This window comes from Vombatus ursinus, unplaced genomic scaffold, assembly GCF_900497805.2.
Source record: "Vombatus ursinus unplaced genomic scaffold, bare-nosed wombat genome assembly UNPS02015255.1, whole genome shotgun sequence".
NCBI lineage: Eukaryota > Metazoa > Chordata > Mammalia > Diprotodontia > Vombatidae > Vombatus > Vombatus ursinus.
In genome coordinates this window covers 35,211,424-35,234,109 of record NW_020955033.1, presented here as the reverse complement: position 1 = coordinate 35,234,109, position 22,686 = coordinate 35,211,424, and the positions used below count along the sequence as shown (strand labels likewise).

Genomic DNA, 22,686 nt, shown 5'->3' with positions numbered 1-22,686 from the left:
ATGACATATAACTTTTTTTTTTTTTGAGTGCAGAATTCTTTTTATTGCCTTAACTTTTGTTTTTCAAAAATGAGCACTGGGTATTTTTAACATGCAGTATTGTCATGTCACTTGTATCTTCCAACTGCATATTTTAGTTAACAAATGAATTAGTAACATTTAGATAACTCGTAGTATATTTATAAAATGCAAAAACTATCAAAATATACTTCTCACTAAGATAAATAAATAAAATCCAAACAAACCTACCTACACAAAGTTAGAAATCAACTTTGGTAAATTTCTGTGTAATACATAGTCCATAACTAGCATGTTTGCCTTCCCCCCCTCCCCCGCCATTGCTGCTCATCTTCTGGGCTAAGAATTATTTAAAATTTTTTATTAAGATTTTATTATATTGACATATTTCTCATTCCATATCATGTTTGGCCAAGCTCTGGATGCTCACAATTCTCTGGCTAATTGTTGGCAGCTTAGTCAGAAGCATCTGGAACACTGGCGATGGAAGAGTTTGCAGTAAAAACTTGCAACTGCTTTGGCCGCCCACAGACAGCAATGGCATTTGTCAAGCGGTCAACCCCCTTTTCCTATTCACCTTGGGCTAGTAATTCCTCACCAAGCTGTATTTCTTCAAGAAATTCTGAATGGCTTCCGCATCTTCAAGGTCAGGTAACTTGGAAAGCCCAGCTCTCTCTTTAGCAAACTTCTGTTTCTTTCTTTGCTCTCAGAGCCTGTTCTTGAAGTTGGGGTCTCTCTCTCTCTTACAGAGGAAGTAAATACATTAGCCAATGAAGAGGGCCCTGCATGCCAGGGGCGATCGTGCCACTCTGTCCCACCAGGTTTCCAGCTGCTGCTCGTGGTGGAGGCAGCAGCAGCAGGGCCCTACTCAGCTGACCCCAAGCAAGGAGAGTGACATAACCTGGATTCTTTAGCCATTGCAGTATCCCATGGTTTGTGGCCATAGTGTACCACCAGAAAAACAGTTACCCCTATTGTATGGTACCCTGTAAGCCACATCTTAGGTAATATTCTGTTGCGCTCTATTTACACCCACCATAAGTCTTTCCGTTGTTCTTTGAGTGGCCATAACTTTGAATTTTCAGAGTGAAGCAGGTAGGTGCAGTGGATAGAGTGCTGGGCCTGGGGGAAGGAAGATCTGAGCTGAAATCATGCCTCAGATGGGTATCTCTGGGAAGTTATTTAACATCTGTCTTCCTCAGTTCCCTTAACTGTAAAAATGGGGATAATCATAATATTACCTATATACAGGCTTGTTGAAAGGACCAAATGAGATGATAGTTATAAAACCCTTAGCACAGTACCTGGCACATAGTAGGTGCTTAATAAATGTTTATTCCCTTCCCCCTTCTATGATTCATAAGCATATGGCATTACTGAAACATCAATGGTGTTTAAAGAAAGGTGGGTTTTGTTTCAAGGAGAAACTTGATACTATCAGAATGTCTATGAAATCTCCTAATTCCAATTCAGCCCATTATCTTTCTCCTATTTAATGTCAGGCCTAGTTCATTACCCATCTGGGGTATTTCTGTATTTGTGCAGGGGTAGGGAACCTTTGGCTTCAAGGCCACATGTGACCCTCTAGGTCCTCAAGTGCAGCCCTTTGACTGAATCCAAACTTCACAGAACAAGTCCCCTAGATAAAAGGATTTGTTCTGTAAAACTTGGACTTAGCCAAGGACTTCGAAAGCCACATGTGGCCTTGAGACCACAGGTGCCCCAACCCTGTGTTGTGTGTGTGGATATGAATCTATATCTATATCTACATCTATATATACACATCTGTATAATAAGATATAATGGTAGCAGGAGGTCTGTGGGGTCCTCAATGAGCAGTCCAGACCATGGATAAGGTGGTTGTCAACCAACTCAACCTCCTATCTCACACTACTACATTCACTTCTTTTTAGGAATAAGATTTATTCACTTCACAGCTGGTGTCCCCAACCTATCAACCATTTCCCTTACATTCCTTACCAGCCTCCTCTCTCTGGGTAAGGTTTATTACCTCAGTAAATACTTTAATCATATTAAATAAAAGTCTAATACGATGGAAACTGCAGATACGTTTTCAAGTATTTCAGAAACCGGAAGCACTTCATTTTCCCTCACTCCCAAAAGTGGAACCTCACTGCTTCTGGCTTCCACTACAGCATGAAAGAAATGGAAAGTTCATGTGCTTAATACAAACATCCAAATTTCTGCAAGGTGCAGGGAGACACAGTGCAAGTCACTTAGGACACACCACACTGTCAGTTTGCTAAAAGTCTCCTCCTGGCTGAAATGGCTGCAGAAATCTGAATGACTACATCAGTGACTTCTCCATGCTATTTGCTCATTGGCTTGACTACACAAAGCTGAGTTGCTCTAATGTGACTATTTCTGTTTGAAAGTTTAGGTATTACGTGTTCTTTATCCCAAATTCTGCTGAAAGATGTTATGTAGTCCTTGGGGAAAGAATACAGTTTACCAGCCATAGGCAAGCTTCATCTACAGGTGGACCAGCCTCAATGAGCTATCCATCCAAATGCATACCATAGTTTCAACAATAGTATTCTTTACCCAGCAGGTTTTTCTTATGTAAATTATGAGGCTTAAGTTCAGAGGAAAGACTGATTATGAATCTCACTTAAGAAGTGTATAGTGTTCTAAGGCTTGACACAAACAACATAATGTCATACCCAACGTCTTAAATAGGAGAATGTAGAAGATGTAATCATCTATAAGGAATCTCTTTTTCAATTCCCTTCTTTTCTGAGCATCCTTAATAACAATGGCAAATATTTTTAGAAAGCACATATCTCCCTCTTAATGGCTTGATGGATATAAATAATGAAAGGATCATTGAAGAAATTCCCTCATCTATCAAGGACTCCTATATGTCTTTAACATGTAAGCTTCAGAAAAAAGTTTCAATGTTACATTTTCTTCCCTTGAATCAAATGTGCTTTTTATATTGTTAACAAACAATAAACACAGTGGGATCTCTTATTTTCTCATTTTTCCACTGCTTATTGCTGTTTTAGGAGGTAATGATGTTCATAATATTCCCCTCTCCTCTTGTGCAAGGTTTCATATATTAGTTTATATTCTAAAATGGTCCTTCCTTTGTTGTCATGTCTCTCTCCTTGGCTAAAGAAGTTTCTAGATTCTTCTGGCCTCCTCATTATGTTGATTGTTTTACATTGGTTAAACTGCAGTAGAAAATCATCCATTATCCACTTCTCCTTTTTAGTAATAGTAGTTAGTTTGAATAGACAAGATTAGAACTTTCAAAGGAGTAGTTAGATGGTTCAGTGGATAAGAGCACTGGGCATGGAATCAGGAAGACTCATTTTCATGAATTCAAATCCAGCCTCAGAGACTTACTAGTTGGTAACCCTGGGCAAGTCACTGAACCCTGTTTGCCTCAGTTCCTCATCTATAAAATGAACTGGAGAAGTAAATGGCAAATCACTCCAGTATCGTTGCCAAGAAAACCCCAGATAGGGTCATGAAGTACACAAGTACACAACTGAACACAATAACAACATGATCTTTTAAAAGTTCAAAGCCATATTGTCTCATCTTGATCATTTTTACCCCCTAATTTGGTGTTTATTTTGATCTTTGCTCCAAGAAATCTGATAGCACACAGAAAAGTAATTTGGAAATGACTTCTATATCCATTATTATTTGTTTTCCATTAAAATATAATAAATCTTATTTCTCATGGTGCTATTTGGTGATTAGCATTTTTGGTACCTTCCAGCTCAGTCAAGAAGAATGTATGTGTGATATACTGCATAGGCATGAGCCTTTTGTGTAGTAAATATACCTTTTTAAATTTTTATTTATGTAATTTGTTTTTAAGTTAAAAATATTTACAGATCACTCCTTCACAAGAGGTCTCTCATAACAAAGTAAAACACTTAAGTAAAACTAATAATACAGTGAGCTTATCTGAAAGTACACGCAACATTTCACATCTGCAATACCTACCACCTGTCTATCAAAAAAAAAAGTTTACAGAAATCTATTGTTTCCCCATACAGTTGGAAAATATATATATATTCTTGTAATAAACAGGCATAGTCAAGCAAAGCGATTTCTCTCTTTGGCCGTATATTGCCAAAAATGTTTTAATTATACACACACACACACACACACACACACACACACACACACACACACAAACAAAATTCTTCATCCTAAATCTGTCATGTCTCTGTCATTGATAGTATGTTTCATCATTGCTCCTCTGGAATCATGGAATAGTCATTGTATTAATCACAGTTCTTACAGATTTCAAAGTTGCTTTTTTATTTAGCAATTACATAAATCGATCTCCTGGGTCGGTTCATTTCCTTTTTATCAGATTATAAAAAGGTCTCAAAATTGTTTATTTTTATAATATTAATTTTATAGTATAAACTTGTTCTGTTTCTACTTACTTCACACTATAACAGTTCACATAAATCTTTTCAAGTCTTTTTTAAATCATCTACTTCCTTATTTCTTAAAACAAAATAATATTCCATCATATCTATATACTACAACTTATTCAGTCATTCCTCAGTTGCTGAACATATTCTTCATTTCCAGATTTTTGTCACTACAAAATAGAGTTGCTAAAAATATTATGCACATAAAAGATCTTTTCTTCTTCCTTTTTTTCTTTTGCATATAGGCCTAGCAGTAGGAACGTACTATTTGGTAATTTTGTGTAAATTCCAAACTGCTTTCCATAATGGTCCTACCTATTCCCAAATCCATCATCAGTCTATCAATGAGACTGTTCTTTTCAAAACCCCTTCAATATTTATAATTTCCTCTTTTTTTGTTATCTTTGCCAATCTGATGAGTATAACATGGAATCTTAGAATTGTTTTAATTTGAATTTCTCTAACTGTAATTTGGAATTTTTATTGATAGATAGACAGACAGACAGAAAGATAGGATTTCTCCTTGAAAACTATCTGTTTACAACTGTAGATCATCTATAAATTAGATAATGGCTCTTTTTCTTATAAATCTGAATCAATTTTTTACATATCTTGGAAATGAGACATTTATCAGAGAAATTTACTGCAAAGATTTTTTTTCTCAGGGAATTGTTCCCTTTTAATCTTGGATTTATTAGATTTGTTTGTGCAAATACCTTTTTTTTTCTAATTTTATGTAATGAAAGTTATCCATTTTATCTTTGTGATTTCTATTCCTTGTTTGGTCATGAATTTTTCTCCTGTTCTACAGATCTGATAGGTAATTTTTTTCATGTTTTCTTAATTTACTTACGATATGACCTTTTGTATCTAGGTCACATATTCTTTTGGAGCTTTGGTTTTTATAAGATGAGGTGGTGGTCTAAATCTAATTTCTTTCCTACTAGTGTCCAATTTTTCCAAAAGTTTTTATCAAATCTTATCTCAGTACTTAGGGCCTCTATCAAATACAATGATATCAGATAATGTATTTCTCTATATCTGCTCCACTGATCAATCTGTTTTTTTTTTTAACCAGCACAAAATTGTTTTAATAACCGCTGTTTTGTAGGATAGTTTGAGATCTGCTGCTATTTCTCTTTCCCATCAAAAGGAAAGCTCTTCAACTAAATCACAAGAATGATTTAGTTGATCACAAGAGTGGATGACTTTGGTGTTCAAGGTGAAAGAAAAAGGCTCAAAGAAAGAACACCAGAGTAAAGAAAAGCTCTCCAAATTGAGACTTCCAGAGTAGGAGAGATCTAGAACTCAACTTTTAATACCTCTGTAAAATAAATAAATAAATGAATGAATGAATGAATGAATGAATGAACAAAAGGACTTTTATGATGAAGGAATGAAAAAGGCACAAACTCCTGTCAAAGAAAATGAAAAAAAAAAAAACCTTGCCAAAAAGAACATAGGATTCTTTTAAGAAAATATGTAAGAGTTTTTTAAAATGTTGTAAAAAGAAATTAAATATTTGGAAGGAAGGATAAGAAAAAAGGATCAACATCTTAACAGAAGAGGTACAAAACTTTACTCTAGTAATATTCTCCAAAAATCAGAATGTAATAGGCCAATGGTAAATTAATTATTTTAGGAAACTAAAAGAATTATTAAAACAAAATCAAAAGACAACAGGGGAAAATGTAAACTATCTTTTATTTAAAAAAAAACAACTGTGACCTGGAAAACCTTGATTAAAAAGATAAAACTTTAAAGTAATAGGATTGCATGAGTTCCATCAGCAAAAAAAGAACCCTGATGTTGTATTTCAAGAAATATTTTAAATGCACAAGCATATTAGAAGATAACAATGTGAAAATGGAATCACAGATCATCTCCTTAAAACAAACAAATAAAAAACTCCAAAATGAAAATTCCCAGTAACATCAATGCCAGAATCCCAAACTTCCAACCCCCAAAAAAAGTAGCCAGAAAGAAAGAGATCATACAAAACATACCAGCTATAACTTCGCAGAAGCAGAGAACATAGAATGAGATATTTCAAAAGTCAAATATAAAGGTCTACAGCCAGCAAGAACTTATTCAGAAAAAAAAAATTGCATATAGTCCTAAAGGAAAATAAATAAATTTTCAAAGAAATAAAGGATTTTCAAATATTTTTCATGAAAAAAATCCAGAAAGAAAGTATGGAACATAAATATGGAGGTCAAAAGATAAATAAGGGGCAGCTAGGTGGCGCAGCGGATAGAGCACTGGACCTGGAGTCAGGAAGACCTGAGTTCAAATCTGGCCTCAGACCAGACACTTGACACTTACTGGCTGAGCAGGTCACTTAACCCTGATTGCCTCACCAAAAAAAAAAAACCCAAAACAAACAAAAGAAAAATAAAATGATAACAAGTGAACAATCAGAAGTGACTTTATAAGAATAATTTGCTCATATTCTAATAGAGCAGATACTAAAAAGGTCCAAGGAATCACAGTGGTAGAAAATTGAGAGAGAAGACCTAAAAATAGTTTTGTTATGTTTTTAAAATATTGTAATAATGAAGGGTAAAGGGGGAGAGGAATCACTAAGGGGATATGGAAAAAACGGCAGGAGGACTTGTAAAGAGGCAAAATTGGGTTGGGTAAATTGAAATATAATCAAATATGGAAGAAGTAAAAAAAATAGCCACCACTTGTGCTCCATTTTTATCTAAACTAGTCAATTAGTTTGTATCAAGGGTATCTATAAGAACAGAAAGAGGGAAAAAGGAAATATAAGAGGGTGGGCATTTGGGGGGAAAAAAGATTAGTCATAAGGAAAGAAAACCTTAAGCTTAGGAATGGGAGAGTGGAGAAAAGGTCAAATGGAAAACAATGAAGGGTAATAACTAGAAACAAACAGGGAGAAAAGAGTATAGAGAAGAAAAATACTAGAGAATAAAATGGAATGAAATAAACATTTAACTAACAAAACTATTAATGTGAATGGGATGAACTCTCTCATAAAGTGGAAAAAAGTAGCAGAATGCATTAGAAAGTAAAATCCAACAATATGTTGTTTACAAGAGGCACACTTGAAACAGAAAGGCTCACACAGGTTACAAATTTAAGGATAATTTTTAAGGATAATCATTTTCAATAAATTCAGGGGTGAAAGAATGATTTCCATTGTCACCATTTCTCTTTGACACAGTACTTGAAATGCTAGCTACAACAATAAGACAAGAAAAAGGAAGTAGAGAAAAGAATAGAAGCAGCAGCAGAAGGAAGAAACAGAAGTAGTATGAAGGATTAATCATAAATAAAGAATAAAAAAATTATCAATTTTTTTGCAGTTGATATGATAGTGTATTTAAAGTACCCTAAAGAGTCAACTAATGTTAACTGAAACAATTCACAACTTTAGGAAAACTGTAGAAGAGAAATTAAATCCACAAAATTATCAACATTTCTATCTAATACTAATAAAACTTCACAAAAGACAGAATTTCCATTTAAGATTACTACAGACTATATAAAATACCTGGGAATCTACCTTCCAGGTTACACTCAAGAACTTTAGAACTACAACTACAAAAATCTGTTTGCAGTAATAAAGATAGACCTACATAACTGGGAAAATATTACTCATGAGTAGAATGAGGCTGTATAATAAAACTGCTAATTTTTCCTAAATTTACCTACATAAATTAATTTATTTATTCAATGTCATACTATGGTAGGACAATCATTTCCTGATACAAATCCCCTTGTCCTGGCCCAGCTCCCTCAATGCACATACAACCTTCAAACAACTTCCTTCAGATCTTGTTTCCCTAGCAGCTTCCCTGGGAAAGCTTCCTCCCCCTACAAGACCTGATGAGTTGCAGTTTCTCTGACATAGCTTCCTGATCTAAGGACAATTAAAAGTCTAAGATGGGTGATCTCTGAATCTTTCAGACCTGATTTGTGCCCAAGACCACATAAATCACTATATTCTGATGACTGATTGATCAGATGCATTTCCAGATGAAGAAAGAGTGGCGCACCTAAGTACCACTATAACCCTGTTGCATATCCTTGCTGTTAGGGCAAAGTAAATTTCCTCCTTTGTTAAATGTTTAGCGACTCATGAATGCATCCCTTTACTCCAACATCAAACCATAACTAAGAAGGCATTGGCTTTTGAATTGTACCTACAACACATACCAATCAAACTACCAAAGGATTACTTTTATAAATAGAAAAATAATTACAAAATTCATATGGTAGAGAAAGAAGGGAAAAGTTTCTGCAGCTCTACCAGTAGGATGGTGGGTATTAGCCTGGAGGGGGTATTAGGAAATAAGCATTAAAATATCAGATGCTTCTAAGTTGAGTTCCTTATGTTTGCTGCTGGCATGCTATACTACTGGATTGTAAGTTATTTGAGCACCATTTTAGTAGAGCATCTAGGGTTGTTATTAGACATACATTAATATACCAAACTAATATAAAATTAGTTTCACTTCTTAAATGCAAACTATTGTTGTTTAATCAATTAGTCATGTCTGATTCTTCATGACCTCTTTGAGGTTTTTTTTTGGCAAAGATACTGGAGTGGTTTGCCATTTTCTTCTCCAGCTCATTTTACAGATGAGGAAACTGAGGCAAATAGAGGTTAAATGACTTGCCTAGGGTCAAGTATGTAAATGTCTGAGGCCAGATTTGAACTCACCTAGCTGCTTTAATGCAAACTGTATGTCAAAGCTTTATTAGGTCTATTTTTATAAGGTTTTGTTTTATCTCAGCAGTTATACCAAAATATTTACTCATCTGTGCTTTAAGCTCTAAAGTTATTTTAAGTATGACCAAAGACAAAGTGATATTTGAGATTTTTAAAAACTTTGTAGCTACCTCCATTCATTCTCACTGCTTATGCCTTTTATCATCTTGACCTCCTTCCCTTAACTATACTACTCTTTACTGCCTTACCCATGTAATAATAGGTTCTGCTTCCTCATTCCATGATCAAATTATTGAAAAAAAAATGTTATTTATTCTCAATAGTATTTTCCCACTGTTGGGTAATTTTCAGAATAAATAAGAATATTTACTGTTCAAGAGAATTAGGCAGAAATAGACCATTTTATATAATGTCCACTGGAGACTGCCTCATTATACTTGGTTCTAATTAAGGTTATTATACTATGGTAATTTTTTTTTTTAGTGAACAACAACTTTACTCAACCAAACACTACATTCATTCACTGATAAGATAAAGATGTGACTATTCATTGTGTAAGACCTAGACTGTGGTCTCCTGATTTATAAAAATTGTGCTATGATAGAAAACTTGAAATGCACTGTTCTTCACAGGAAACCCACATAGTTCTTTGGTAACTACAAGACTTTTTAGTAAATGAGCAGTACTTTCAAAACAGCAGAAACCACAACTACAAATAACTTTTATTGCTTTGAGAAATACTGTAACATGGGAGTTCCTCGTATTTAAAAGCATGTACTTTACATGGGTTATAAAAATAAAAACATGTTTATAAGATTTAAATCTAGTTGAATTTATGATAAAGTAGAAGAAATAAAGACTGGGAGTCCCAAGACCTGGGCTCCTATTGCCTGTGCTTCTATTAACCAATAGTATGACCTTCAGTAAGTCACTCAACCACCCTGTTTGACGTTATGTTTCTTTCTTTGGTTCTCCTCCTACCTCTCTGATCATCACTCCTCAGTCTTTTCCACCAGTTCACTATTCAAATCACTTCCCCTAACTGTAGCTGTACTTCAAGGCTCTGCCTTGGACTCTCTCTCTCTGTTTCTGTCTCTCCATCTCTGTCTGTCTGTCTCTGTCTCTCTCTCTCTCTTTTTCCTCCACTGAAACTCTTTCTCTTAGTAAGTATATTAGCTACCATGAGTTTTATTATTATCTCTATATAAATTATTTCCAGATCTATATATCCAATCTTAGTCTCTCTCCTGAGTTCCATTCCTACACTACTAACTTCCTATTGGATATTTCAAACTCAGTATGTATAAAACAGAACTCATAGCTATTTTTACTCCCAAATTCACTTTTCTTATGAACTTTCCTTTTTCTGTCAAAAGTACCACCACTTTTTTAGTCTCACAGGTTTACATCCTTAGCATTATCCTTGACTCTCCTTCACCACAAATATATTTGTTGCCAAATCTTGCCATTTTTTTTACCTCTACAATATTTCTCACCTTTAACCCCTTCTCACTGCTCACATGGTGACAATCCTAGTTCAGGCTCTCATTATCAATCACCAGAACTACACCATTACTAGACAACAGTCTTCTAGATTCATTTCTTTTTACTACAATCCATTTTCCACCTAGCTGGCAACGTGGTTTTATCAAATTGTGGTCTGATCACATGAGTAAACTTAAAAAACACCAAAAGCTAACAATATCCTGTAGGATCAAATACAAATTCCTCTGTTTAGAATTTAAAGCCTCTCCCAATCACAGCCTCCAACCAACCTCAATATACATTATGCCCCTCCTGTACTCTAAAGTCCAATCAAATTTGCCTTCTTGCAATTCGAAAACAATACTCTTATCTCCCATCTCCACTAACTGTCCCCTCCTGCCTAGAATGTACTTCTTCCTCAACTCTGAATCTCTCTTTTTTCCCCCTGAAATACTCACTTGAAGCACCATTTTTTATATAAAGCATTTCTTGATTCCTCCATCTTCTAATATTTCCCTCTCCAAGCTCCTGTATTTTTAATATATGTGTGTGAACAGTGTGCATATGTGTGTGTGCGTGTGTGTGTATGTGTGTGTGTGTGTGTGTGGGTATGAATACATATACACACCCACATAATGTCTCCTCAAGGGAATATAATTTATGGCAATGGTGTTTTCATTCTTATCTTTGTAGTCCCAGTAACTTTGTACAGTACCTGTGGGTATTCCCCTCCCAGCTTGATTTTTTTTTTTATTAAAGGGGTCATCCCTTGACTCACTTCTTAAAGATGCCTATTCACTGACTGTGCGTTGCCTCACTCAGAGTGAGAACCTGAAAAGACCTTAGCTTAAAAAGGCCAAGGTCTCCCACTGCATCTAGGACCTTCTCTAGTCGTCCTGATCAATATCTGGCTGGGGGACCCAGATGGCTCTGGAGGAGAAAGGGAGGCTGGTGACTTTGCACAGTCCTCCCTCACTTAAATCCAATTCACTTGCAAGTCATGGCATCATCTTGGAGAACGAATGCCCAACAACAACACACACAGTTTATAGCATCGAGTGAAAATGATGTTCAAGGTCTTTCATATAATCTGCATGTCCTATTTCAAGCATTTGTCTTTTCGAAGAAAACTATTATTTCTTTGGGGATAGAAGGAAATGAAAGTGAGGAGAACCTGGCTACTCAAAAATATTACTGTTTTTCTACAACTCTGGTTATAGAATTCTCTTGACTTCATAAACATACTGTCAACATTCTTTCTATAGATTCTGTAGGTTATATGATCACACATAATTTATCAAATAGCAGATTCCCTCTACATCAAAAATGATATTTATTATCACAAAGCTAACTATTAGCATTATCAGGTTGAGAGCATTAAAAAATGGCAATGCTTACCATACAGGCAAAGAATACCCAGACTACTTTTATTAGACAACATATTTATTTTCTTCTCCTAATATATTAAAATGTTTCTGCTTTCATTATTTTTTAATCATGATCAACAATAAAAACTGATACCTTACATTTATCTGGCACTCTTTACCCAAAAGGTACTCAGAAAGCTAGATACATTTTGTCTAATCTTGCTGAAGACATGGGAATAAACTGCTCAATTTTTGGAGTTGCAAACTCATTTTGCCCAGTTTTCCCAGTGCAATGGGAAATTGGCATTAATGTCCCTCCAAAAACAATTTATTCTTTTCTCTTTGATAGTGTCAGGCCCATTATCTATCTCATAGACAGAATTTTATATATTGAAGATATAATTTGCTGTCATCTAAAATGTAAGGCTGGCAATTTCATTTCAACAATTAGGATGGCAATTTATCTGCTAAAGGGATTTTTACTAGGATATGCTGCTTGAATACAATGAAATCTTTTTCCCTTTAACACAGAATCTTAGAATTTTTAGAGACAGAAAGGGCCTTAGAAAACAAAAGCTATCAGAATCCAAGGATGAAAGGGATCTTTGAGATCATCTAGTCTACCACCCTCATTTCACAATTAAAAAAACTGAGGCCTAATGAGGTTAAATTACTTGTTCAAGTTTAACCAGATGGTAATCTAGCTCCTCCTACTCCAAATCTAATATTCCCTCCACTTTATCAGTCTGCCTCTTCTATTTTAGCTCTGAATTTTTAGCTCAAATAATAAACATGCACTTCTTGTTGCTCAGTCATTTTTCATTAATGTTATAAAACCAGTACATGTCTGAAGCTGGATTTGAACTCAGGTCTTCTTGATTCCAGCTCCAACATTTTAGACACTTTGTGCAACACTCAGTATATGACAATGATGGTGAAACAGCGCCTGTCCTCAAGCAGTTTATATTCTATTGGAAGAGAAAACATACACATGTATAGGTATACACAAAATCTACATCAAATGAATAAAAGGTAGTTTTGGTAGCATGAGCACTATCAGCTTGAGAGATGAGAAAAGATTTCATGTGAAGGTGGTTCTTGAGCTGAATTTTGTAGGAGATCAGGAATTCCAAGAGGCAGAAATGGAAGAGGAAAAAGGATTCTAATCATGGAGAATTGGCAATAGAAAGGTATATAGAAGAGAGATAGACTGCCATGAAAGAGGAACATCAGGAAATAACTAATCTATATAACAAACTATTGCTGATTCATTCCCACAAATATTTAGAATCATAACAGGGGTCATCCCTTGACTCGCTTCTTAAAGATGCCTATTCACTGACTGTGTGTTGCCTCACTCAGAGTGAGAACCTGAAAAGACCTTAGCTTAAAAAGGCCAAGGTCTCCCACTGCATCTAGGACCTTCTCTAGTCGTCCTGATCAATATCTGGCTGGGGGACCCAGATGGCTCTGGAGGAGAAAGGGAGGCTGGTGACTTTGCACAGTCCTCCCTCACTTAAATCCAATACACTTGCAACACTTTTTGGTGTTTTTTTGTGTTTAAGGTTCAATTAAAAAAATCTAAACAGACCATTTTATAGATGCTCAAACACTGTAAAATTCTGCTGAAAAAAAGTCTTAGGTAAAATTCAACATCAACTCATAACTAGAATTTTCTCAGTTTCTGTGTTGATTTTTAAAAAAAAGACCAATTTTGCTCACTCAGGCAAGTTTTATCTAATACAGTTAGTTATTCAATCAATAATATTTTACCAAGTATTTATTACATTCCAATAACTATGCTAAGTGTTTGGGATAATTTCTGCTCTTACAGGGCTTACGTTTTAAGGGAGAGACAATATGTAAATAACAATGTATGTTTAAGATATATACAGTGTAAAATACAGTGTAAACAGAAGGTAATCTTAGAGAGAAGAGACTAGCAGTGCTGCAAGAGGGATGGTGGGGGAGAAGGGGTTGATCAGGAAAGGCCTCTTACAAAAGATAGGATTTGGGCTTGAGTCTTAAAGGAAGCCAGGAGGCCATGGTGAGGAGCACTCCAGACATAGTCAAATAGCCAATAATAAAGTGGGGAAGAGAAGGAGGAGGTCATTGTAGCTGGATGATAGAGTATGTGAAGGAGAGTCAAGCATTAGAAGTTTTAGGAATAGCTATAATATCTATAATGCTAGACTTTGATAAACCTGAATTCAAATATGACCTCAGACTCTTATAGTATGACCCCAAAATAACTTCTATCTCGTTTTTCTGATCTGAAAAATGGAAATTAAAATAGCATTTACTTCCTAGGTTGTGGTGATGATAAAATGAGATAAATATTTGTAAAATGCTTTAAAAGCACTTTATTAATTATTACTATCTCAATATTACTAAGTATTAAGTGTTAATATTTAAGGTGAATATTATATAATTTGTTCATATTAATATATTGTTTAATTTATTATCAATTATATATTGCTATTTTAAAACATTATGTTAGTGTAAGTTATTATTATCATCATCATCATTATTATTAAAAACTTTAAAGACAGAAAGTGCCCAGGTTTGAAAGGGCTTTAAATGATAAACAGAAGATTTTATATTCAATCCTGGATGTAACTAGGAACTATTGGACCTCTTTGGGGCTGGGCGATGGGACAGAGTGAAATAGTCAAACTTTAACCTGAGGAAAATAAATTTGTCAGCTGAATAGAAGATGAATAGGTGTGGATAAAGATTTGAGTCAGAGAAATCAACTACAAGGCTATGACAATAGACTAGTCAACAGATAACAGGGACCTGGCATCAGGGTGATACCCATGTCAGTGAAGAGAAAGAAATGTGAAGGCACACCCAACAAGATTTGACAACAGATTGGCTATGTGGGGGTGAGTGTGAGTCAGGAGAACAGAAATGGGGGTTGCAAGGCAAAGGGGAAGATATAACAATAAAAAGTGCTCATCAGATAAAGGAATTTTGAAGTTCATGAATACAGAAGTGGAATATTTGTGGGTGATGGCAAAATCAAGACTATGACTGTCTCTGTGTGTGTAGCCAAGATAGAGTAAAGGAGTAGATCGAGGGAATTTAGTAGATTGGGGAACTGGGAAGTTTGGGTACTTAAGGGAGCAAGCAACACTGTGTAGAAGTCACCTAGTATGAGGGAAGGAATTGTGGTAGAAAGACTTTGAGGTAAGTACTCTCTAAGGCTGCCTCTAATATATCCTGTTTGCACATAGTTGTCTCCCTCATTAGTCTGTAAGTTTTGTCAGGGCAGGAACTGTTGCTTTGCATCTCCAGCTCTTAACGCAATGCCTGGCATATAGTAAGTTATTTAAGAAATGTTCATTGACTTGAACTCATTGAGGAAAAAAGAAAAAAAATCCTGGGAACTGACAGATAAAGGCCATTAGAACTTGAATTCAGGGATAAATTTAAACAGCAAGGACCTCACAAGAAAAGAGAATGCTGGGTAACGGCGGTAGAAGTAGAGTCCTATAATACCAATATGGGTAAAGGAGTTTTTTGATCATGATTAGTTCATTGGAGACTATAAGTGAAAGGACAACCAATACTAGGAAGGGTAACAAGGGATGTCATGTCATCAGGAGGGAGCCAGGAGCCTTTCTTGAAGAAGAAAGGAAAAGGTTTAATATAAAATCAAGTTTGTTATATTTTGACGCACTAAGTAAAATCTTTCTACCAAGAAAAAGGAATTTACATCAGATGCTGAAACTAGCAATATTTTTACCCTGAATTAGACCTTCACAGCTTTAATTCTACTGTATTGTTAAGGTAATAATTACATTTTTTTATATGAAACAATGGATAAAATTTTCCTCTGTTTTATGCTTGGCACATTCAATTTAGAATGATTAATCTATAACCTACCCATGACTAGGAGTCTACAGGAAAAAAACTGAACTTCCCTCAGTGTTTACCAAGGCAGTGATATTCCAGAGGAGAAAGGAGGAGAAACATGTGGGCAGGCAGCTCTCAGTGCTATAACATAAAGGTTTCTCTAAAAGTTTTATAAAAAGTCACATTTCTGTATGACAAATCGTATTTTGAAATATTAAGGAAACATGTCATTTAAAAGAATTCTGCTATGACTTTTCTGTAAACAAATAATCACTCCTTAATTTATGATTAAAATAGATTTTTTCTTTTATACTATTAGGCTTGATTAAAGCAAGGTATGCCTGTGCAGGTAATGGTAAGTGACTTGGGACACTTCTATAACAAAGTATTTTCTCCCTCAATGAGAGTAACCTTGAACATCATAGTCCCAATGTGCTATCTGAGAAGCAAACATGAACTAAAGAAAATAAAGATGGGAAAAGTAGTTAGATCAGATCAAAAATACATTGAGGAATGCTAAGTGAAAGGTGAAATAATTTTGAGGGTGTCAAGGGAATAGTTCGTAATATATCAGAAAGAGGGGATGATAACTGCAAAATTGGAGCAAAATCAAAGATAGTATTACTACTGAAAATAATAGAGGATTGAGAAGACATAAATAACTAGTGAGCCATATGTCTGCTCCTTTAGCTCTACAAAATCTTTATTAGTATAATCTGAACATATACAGAACATCCTTGATGAAAATATGAGAAGGGAACAGGCACTTTTCCACAAATAATATTGGATCACAGCTTTATATTCACAAATTTGATCAAAGTTACAAAGTATAAAAGATTCCAGTCGTACTTACTGTTTATTCACTCTATTAAAATTTTTTATAAAAGCACCTTATAAGCATATATTACATGTTTAATATATGTCAGTCATTATGGTAAATGCTGGAGATTTAAAGAAAGGCAAAAATAAGGTTCCTACCCTCAAAGAACTCACATTCTAAGATGGAAGAGAATTTGAAAGTAATTACATACATAGAAGATTATAATATATAGTGAAAATGGAATGTATTATCAGGAGGGCATTAGTTCAAGCTGAAAGGGACCTTAGAAAGCTTCTAGTCAATTCCCTTTATTCTGTAGATCAGAATTCTTTGGTTTAGAGAACAAAAGTGGGGCAGCTGTCTCCAGAAAATCATTATTAATATGCATATTACTGAAAACCAGGAGACTGTTCCTAGCATTCTCCCACAAGCACATTAGAATGAATTGGTGAATCACACTAATGAATTGACATCTTGGAAGATATGCAGTACTGGGTCTTGAAATGAAAAAATATAAAACAGAGGAGTTTGATTAGCGGTGAAGGGATGAGGGAGAAAGCAATAACATTGAAAATATGCAAGTCCTGGATAGTCAGGATGATGGTAAGGAGGTGAGTGACTGGTGGATCAGAAAGAGAGGATAAACCCCTCGACTGGAGAATGACTGAACAAGCTGTGGGATATGATAGTAATGGAAAACTATGGTGTTATAAGAAATGACGAGCAAGACGTTTTCAGAAAAACCTAGAAAGACTTGATGCAAAGTGAAGTGAGCAGAACCAGGATACCATTATACACAGTAACAGCAATATTATACCATGATCAACTATGAATGAATTAACTATTCTCAGCAACCAATTCTGAAGGACTTATGATAAAAAATGCTGTCTACCTCCAAAGAAAGAACTAGTAAGAGTCTGAAATCAGATCAAAACATATTTTTTTTACTTTCTTTTTCTTTTTTTTGTGTGATTTTTTCTTTTGCAACATGACTAATACAGAAATAAGTTTTGCATGACTGCACGTGTATAATCTATATCTAATTGCTTACCGTCTCAGAGAGAGGGGAGTGAGGGGAGGATAAGGATTTAGAATTCAAAATTTTTTTTTAAAAGTTGAAAATGGTTTTTATATGTAATTTGAAAAACATAAAAAACTTACAAATAAAAGAAAGAGACAGAATACTAGTGTGAGTTTCTCAATGGAGCAATTATAGATATCAAGGCACATTGAGGGACATGTGAGAAAATCTGAAAGACTAGATGGTAAGAGGAGGAAGGTGCTGAAAACATACTGTTTCATAATATTGCTTCAGTCGGGGCTTAGTAAAGAAAGTGCATAGAAGCATGTAAACAGGCTTCTTAAGATCTAAGACATGGAATATTTCCCTATATAACTTCTTTTTTTTTTAGGCAATTGGTGTTAAGTGACTTGCCCAGGGTCACACAGCTAGTAAGCGTCAAGTGTTTGGTCTGAGGCTGGATTTGAACTCACAGGGCCAGTGGTCTATCCACTGCGCCACCTAGCTGCCCCTCCTACATAACTTCTAATAGGAAAATGACATTCTAACAATCTTTCATGCAAAGCTTGACTAAAGCTTTTAAAATTGATAGTGCATTATAGTTTCTATCAGGATACTTAAAAAACTACCTCTCGGGTATTAAGAAAAAAAAAAGAAATTCTTAACAATTCCAAAAAAGACCTCACATAAATTCACTCATATATATATATATATATATATATATAAAATATATATAAAATGTTTGTAAGATGTTGATGAGATACAAGTATGTATATCCCCATATACAATTCATTTTCTTAACATCTTTCTCCAATATTACTTTTTAGCTATTTAAGTAAATGGAAGATTGTAACTATGTATATAAAAGTTATTGTTGAATATTAATTTACCTTGTGTAGGGAATTTAAAATTCAGGAGGAAAAACAAATAAAAATGTGATTCTTTTTTCTTGACTTGGCATAAACACAGGTGAACAGCCATATAGATTGATTATGGTCCTAAACTATCAGCATTTATAATTGCTTTGTGTTTCCTAAATGACCTTTTTCCAAACCAAGCATGTCCCATATGCCCCCAAAATGTAACTCCAGTGACAGAAAACATTCAAAAACATCATTTTTGATGAGGATGATGATGATGATTTCCTATCACCAAGAGCATTAAGTTGTTTTTCCAGTAGTGGCATTAGAGTGCCCCCTGATTCACCTCTGCTCTCCTGTCTAATCCCCTGAGGCCAATGCATAATGTGTCAATGGCTGGCTAAGAATAAAAGCAGAGTTTGTGGTCACACTCTGTGATTTTACAATAAGCCTAACTAGTTTATATGAGGATAGAAGCCACAAAGTTACTAGCAATGCTCTCAATTACATGAAGAAAATATGAATAAATTGCCTTATCTTGTCCTCAGTGAAGCAAAAACTAATCCTTCTTTACCTAGGAAACAGAGCACATATGATGTATACAACAAAGGTGTGACCATGATGTATATCAATAAATGATTTACCTTTAGTAGACTTCAAAGTTCTTCAACCTTTCTCTCCTATCTGCCATGAAATAAACACTTAAATTGCTACATATTCATATAGAGATGTATTCTTAACATGTTATAGAATTTAGAATAGTATATAGTCTCTAGATAGATATCTATATCTATCTCTATCTCTAGAATATATCTTATACAGAAAATATCTATAAATATGGATATATAGAACATTTCTATATGTAACTATATAAGGGTGTTTTCTATAAATAACTTATTTTGTAGCATAATGGTTTATATTATAGTATAAATTATACATATATATACATTATATAAATGTGTGCATGTGAGAGATCCATCCATCTATCATTTTTTGTTTCAAGAGTTGTTTGTATCTTCATATTTGTGAACTCAGAGAAAGAGACAGGCCATCAGCATGAACTTATATGAAGAAATGAACAAAAGTTGCATAGCATACACAGGCATGGATACGTTATAACATTACTACTAGAGTATACATCCACACACATAAGGTTAAAGATCCATTGGAGTATATATAGTTTGACTACCAGTGCTTAGGTGGACAGGCCAAGGTGTTACATGGTAAGTGTAAATACATCACTGAAAATAAAGTATTAAAATAAATGTAGTTATACATTTTAGGAAACTCAACAGCACCCAACATTTTTGAAACCATTCAACATTTTAGGAATTTTTGTTTAATATACATACACAGTGGATAATTTTTTAGGAAAATGAATATACTCCATTGGTTTTCTATATGTTTTCAACTCAGGGGCTTCTAATGCACATACCAAAAGAAAAAAAGACACTATCCCTAAAACAGCACAGTTAAAAAAAATCAGTGAAAACAAAATGTCAAATTATTAAACTCTAATGTGTTCTTTGGGACAGCTAGGTGGCACAGTGGATAGAGCTCCAGGCCTGGAGTCAGGAAGACCTGAGTTCAAATGTAACTTCAGAAACTTGCTAGTGTGTGACCCTGGGCAAGTCACACATCCCTATTTGCCTCAGTTTCCTCATCTATAAAATTCACTGAAGAAGGAAATGGCAAACCATACCAGTATCTTTGCCAAGAAAATCCCAAATGAGGTCATGGAGAATTGGACATGACTGAAATGACTGAACAACAACAAAAAATATGTTCCAGTATAGTACTATCACTCTGAAGAAATGCAGTTTGTTTCAAAGCAATTATGGGAAAACAAACAGACTACCACCATTCCCATATATTGCCTGTAGCTATGAGCCATTAGAATAAGTAGCAAACACATTATTAATCAGTGAGATTGAGCTACACAGTAGATGAGATAAGCATTACAAGTAGAAAAAAACATGAGAAAGATATTTTTTGTTGTCGTTAATATAACAAAAGCACAGCTTCTGTAAAATTTATCCTTCACTTCAAGCAACTTCAGCGCTTGCCAAAAATCTTTCTAAAGATTGTACGTATATTTATTGAACAGTGGTGAGGAAGAGAAAGAATAGCAAGACGATTCTAAATAGGAAAAAGAAATACAAGGTTTCTCTGTCATACGGAAGGATGAAAGTTGAACCCAATCAGAGAGGTAAAAAATCCTGACCCCCTAAGTCTCTGAGTTAATGACTTGACTGCCGGAATTTGTGTTCTTCTCATCTATCTCAGAATTAAATACTTTGAGGTGATAGAACTGATGTGTTGATCAATAAAAAGACAACAATCATTTAAACCGTGAGTTAAGGGCAATTTCAAGAATCTGCATTAACCAAGCTGGGGTGACTGGAAGAGAATCGATTGATCCAGTCACCTTACTTAGTGAAGAGCATAAATGAGATATGGCCAAATTTTCAACACCAATGAATATAGATTAAAGAAAAAAAATAAAATCAATGAAAAGCATGGGTTTTGGAAATGTACAATCACAGTATCTTTGAAAACATAATACTAAGCACAATTTGGGCAAGTAAACAGATGCTCACTTTCATTTCTATTCTTTCTTCTATTTATCATATTCGCTCGGGGAGCACTTTCTTGTGTTTGATTACATGAGTGTTTTATAAATCTCCAGATGTGTTCATCTGTTTTTGTCTACTCTGTAGCTTTGTGTTTAAAATCCCTTTTACCACCCTAATCAGTGTTCTTATATCCCCAAAGAGCAAATGAATTCTAAGGATTTTAAAATCCTCCACTTAGCTTTAGGGTATTATAGCTACAATTTCCAAACTAACCACTTCAACTAGATCTTCTATCCACTTCAAGAGATAATCAGTCTCATTATGGTCCAACATACAACTAACTAATCCCCTTAAAGGGAACATCTACTTTTTAACAGCAACAAAAAGGTAATCTATGACAGGTGAGACTGAAATAAGTTTACTGTTAAACTTGAATGTCTATTAAGAAAATTCAACTTTCCTAACGGAAAACAGTTTCCCTTCTATTTAAGTCAGGAACCCAATCCAGGGTTTTACATGAATCAAGGACATGCCACCTACTCCAGAGGCCTCTAATGATTAACTATAGTTAGTCATATGTGATGTTTAAAAAGTTTGAAAGACATAATTTCTGGGTAATTTAATCATTTTATTAATAATGCCAGCATGTTTATTTTTAAAAAGGATGGTCACTTAGCTGTCTCTCTCTTAGAACAAAGACAACAATGGCAGCTGGCTCATCCCTCTGCATGGCAATCAATTCTGATTGGTTCACAATTAATGAGAGAATGAATGTTACAATGAGGGTCTAAACCTATTCAAATGAACTCTGAATATGTTACTTACTTACCCCCAGTCTTGGGCAATCTATTCAAAGAATTTATCCCCACCTAAACTTGAGTAGAGCACAATGGCTTCCCCACCTGGGTGGGGTCGGAAAATGTCCTTCAAGAGACTGAATTTTTAAATCAGGACTCTCCCCAAATCACTGGCTATTAATAATCATTTATTTCACTTGGCTGTTTTCTCCTTAGATTTAGACACAGCATATAGTTTGATCCTGTCTGATACAGTGGTTTACATTTTGTATTATATGCATTTTTGTAAAGTCCTGTAACTTTATTAGGAATTGAGAATGGACCTGTGATTTCACTGGTATAGGGAACTACCAGGTTCTACTTGTTCTGCCTTCTACAAATGAAGTTCAGCATCTTCTCCACCTTCTTACTTGACCCACTGTTCATATACTAACCTATTCATCCATCTATTTACACAGGGTGTATGTGTGTGTATGTGTGTGTGTGTGTGTATACATATATATATATATGCACATATATGCACAAATGTATACATGCATAGGTATTATATGTATATGCATATCCTTTAAAATGCATCTTTAAGAATGAGCACAAACAAAAATTCCAATTTATTTAAATTTAATATGTTCTAGTACCATATTATTACATTACTCTGAAGAAATGTAGTTGTTTAAAAGCAATTACGGGAAAATAAAGATATTAGTACATTTTTGGAGAAAAAGGACAAATCATTTCCCCAGTCAGTGATGTTC

The 22,686-nt window shown here is 34.6% G+C and overlaps 1 protein-coding gene and 1 pseudogene across 5 annotated transcripts in view; both read right to left on the bottom strand.

The window, feature by feature from the left end:
- LOC114031828 (receptor-type tyrosine-protein phosphatase mu) overlaps nucleotides 1–22,686 on the bottom strand; it is a 958,139-nt gene that overhangs the window by 410,133 nt on the left and 525,320 nt on the right. The gene's annotated exons all lie outside the window — the stretch shown is intronic.
- Nucleotides 410–962, bottom strand: LOC114031722 (annotated as a pseudogene).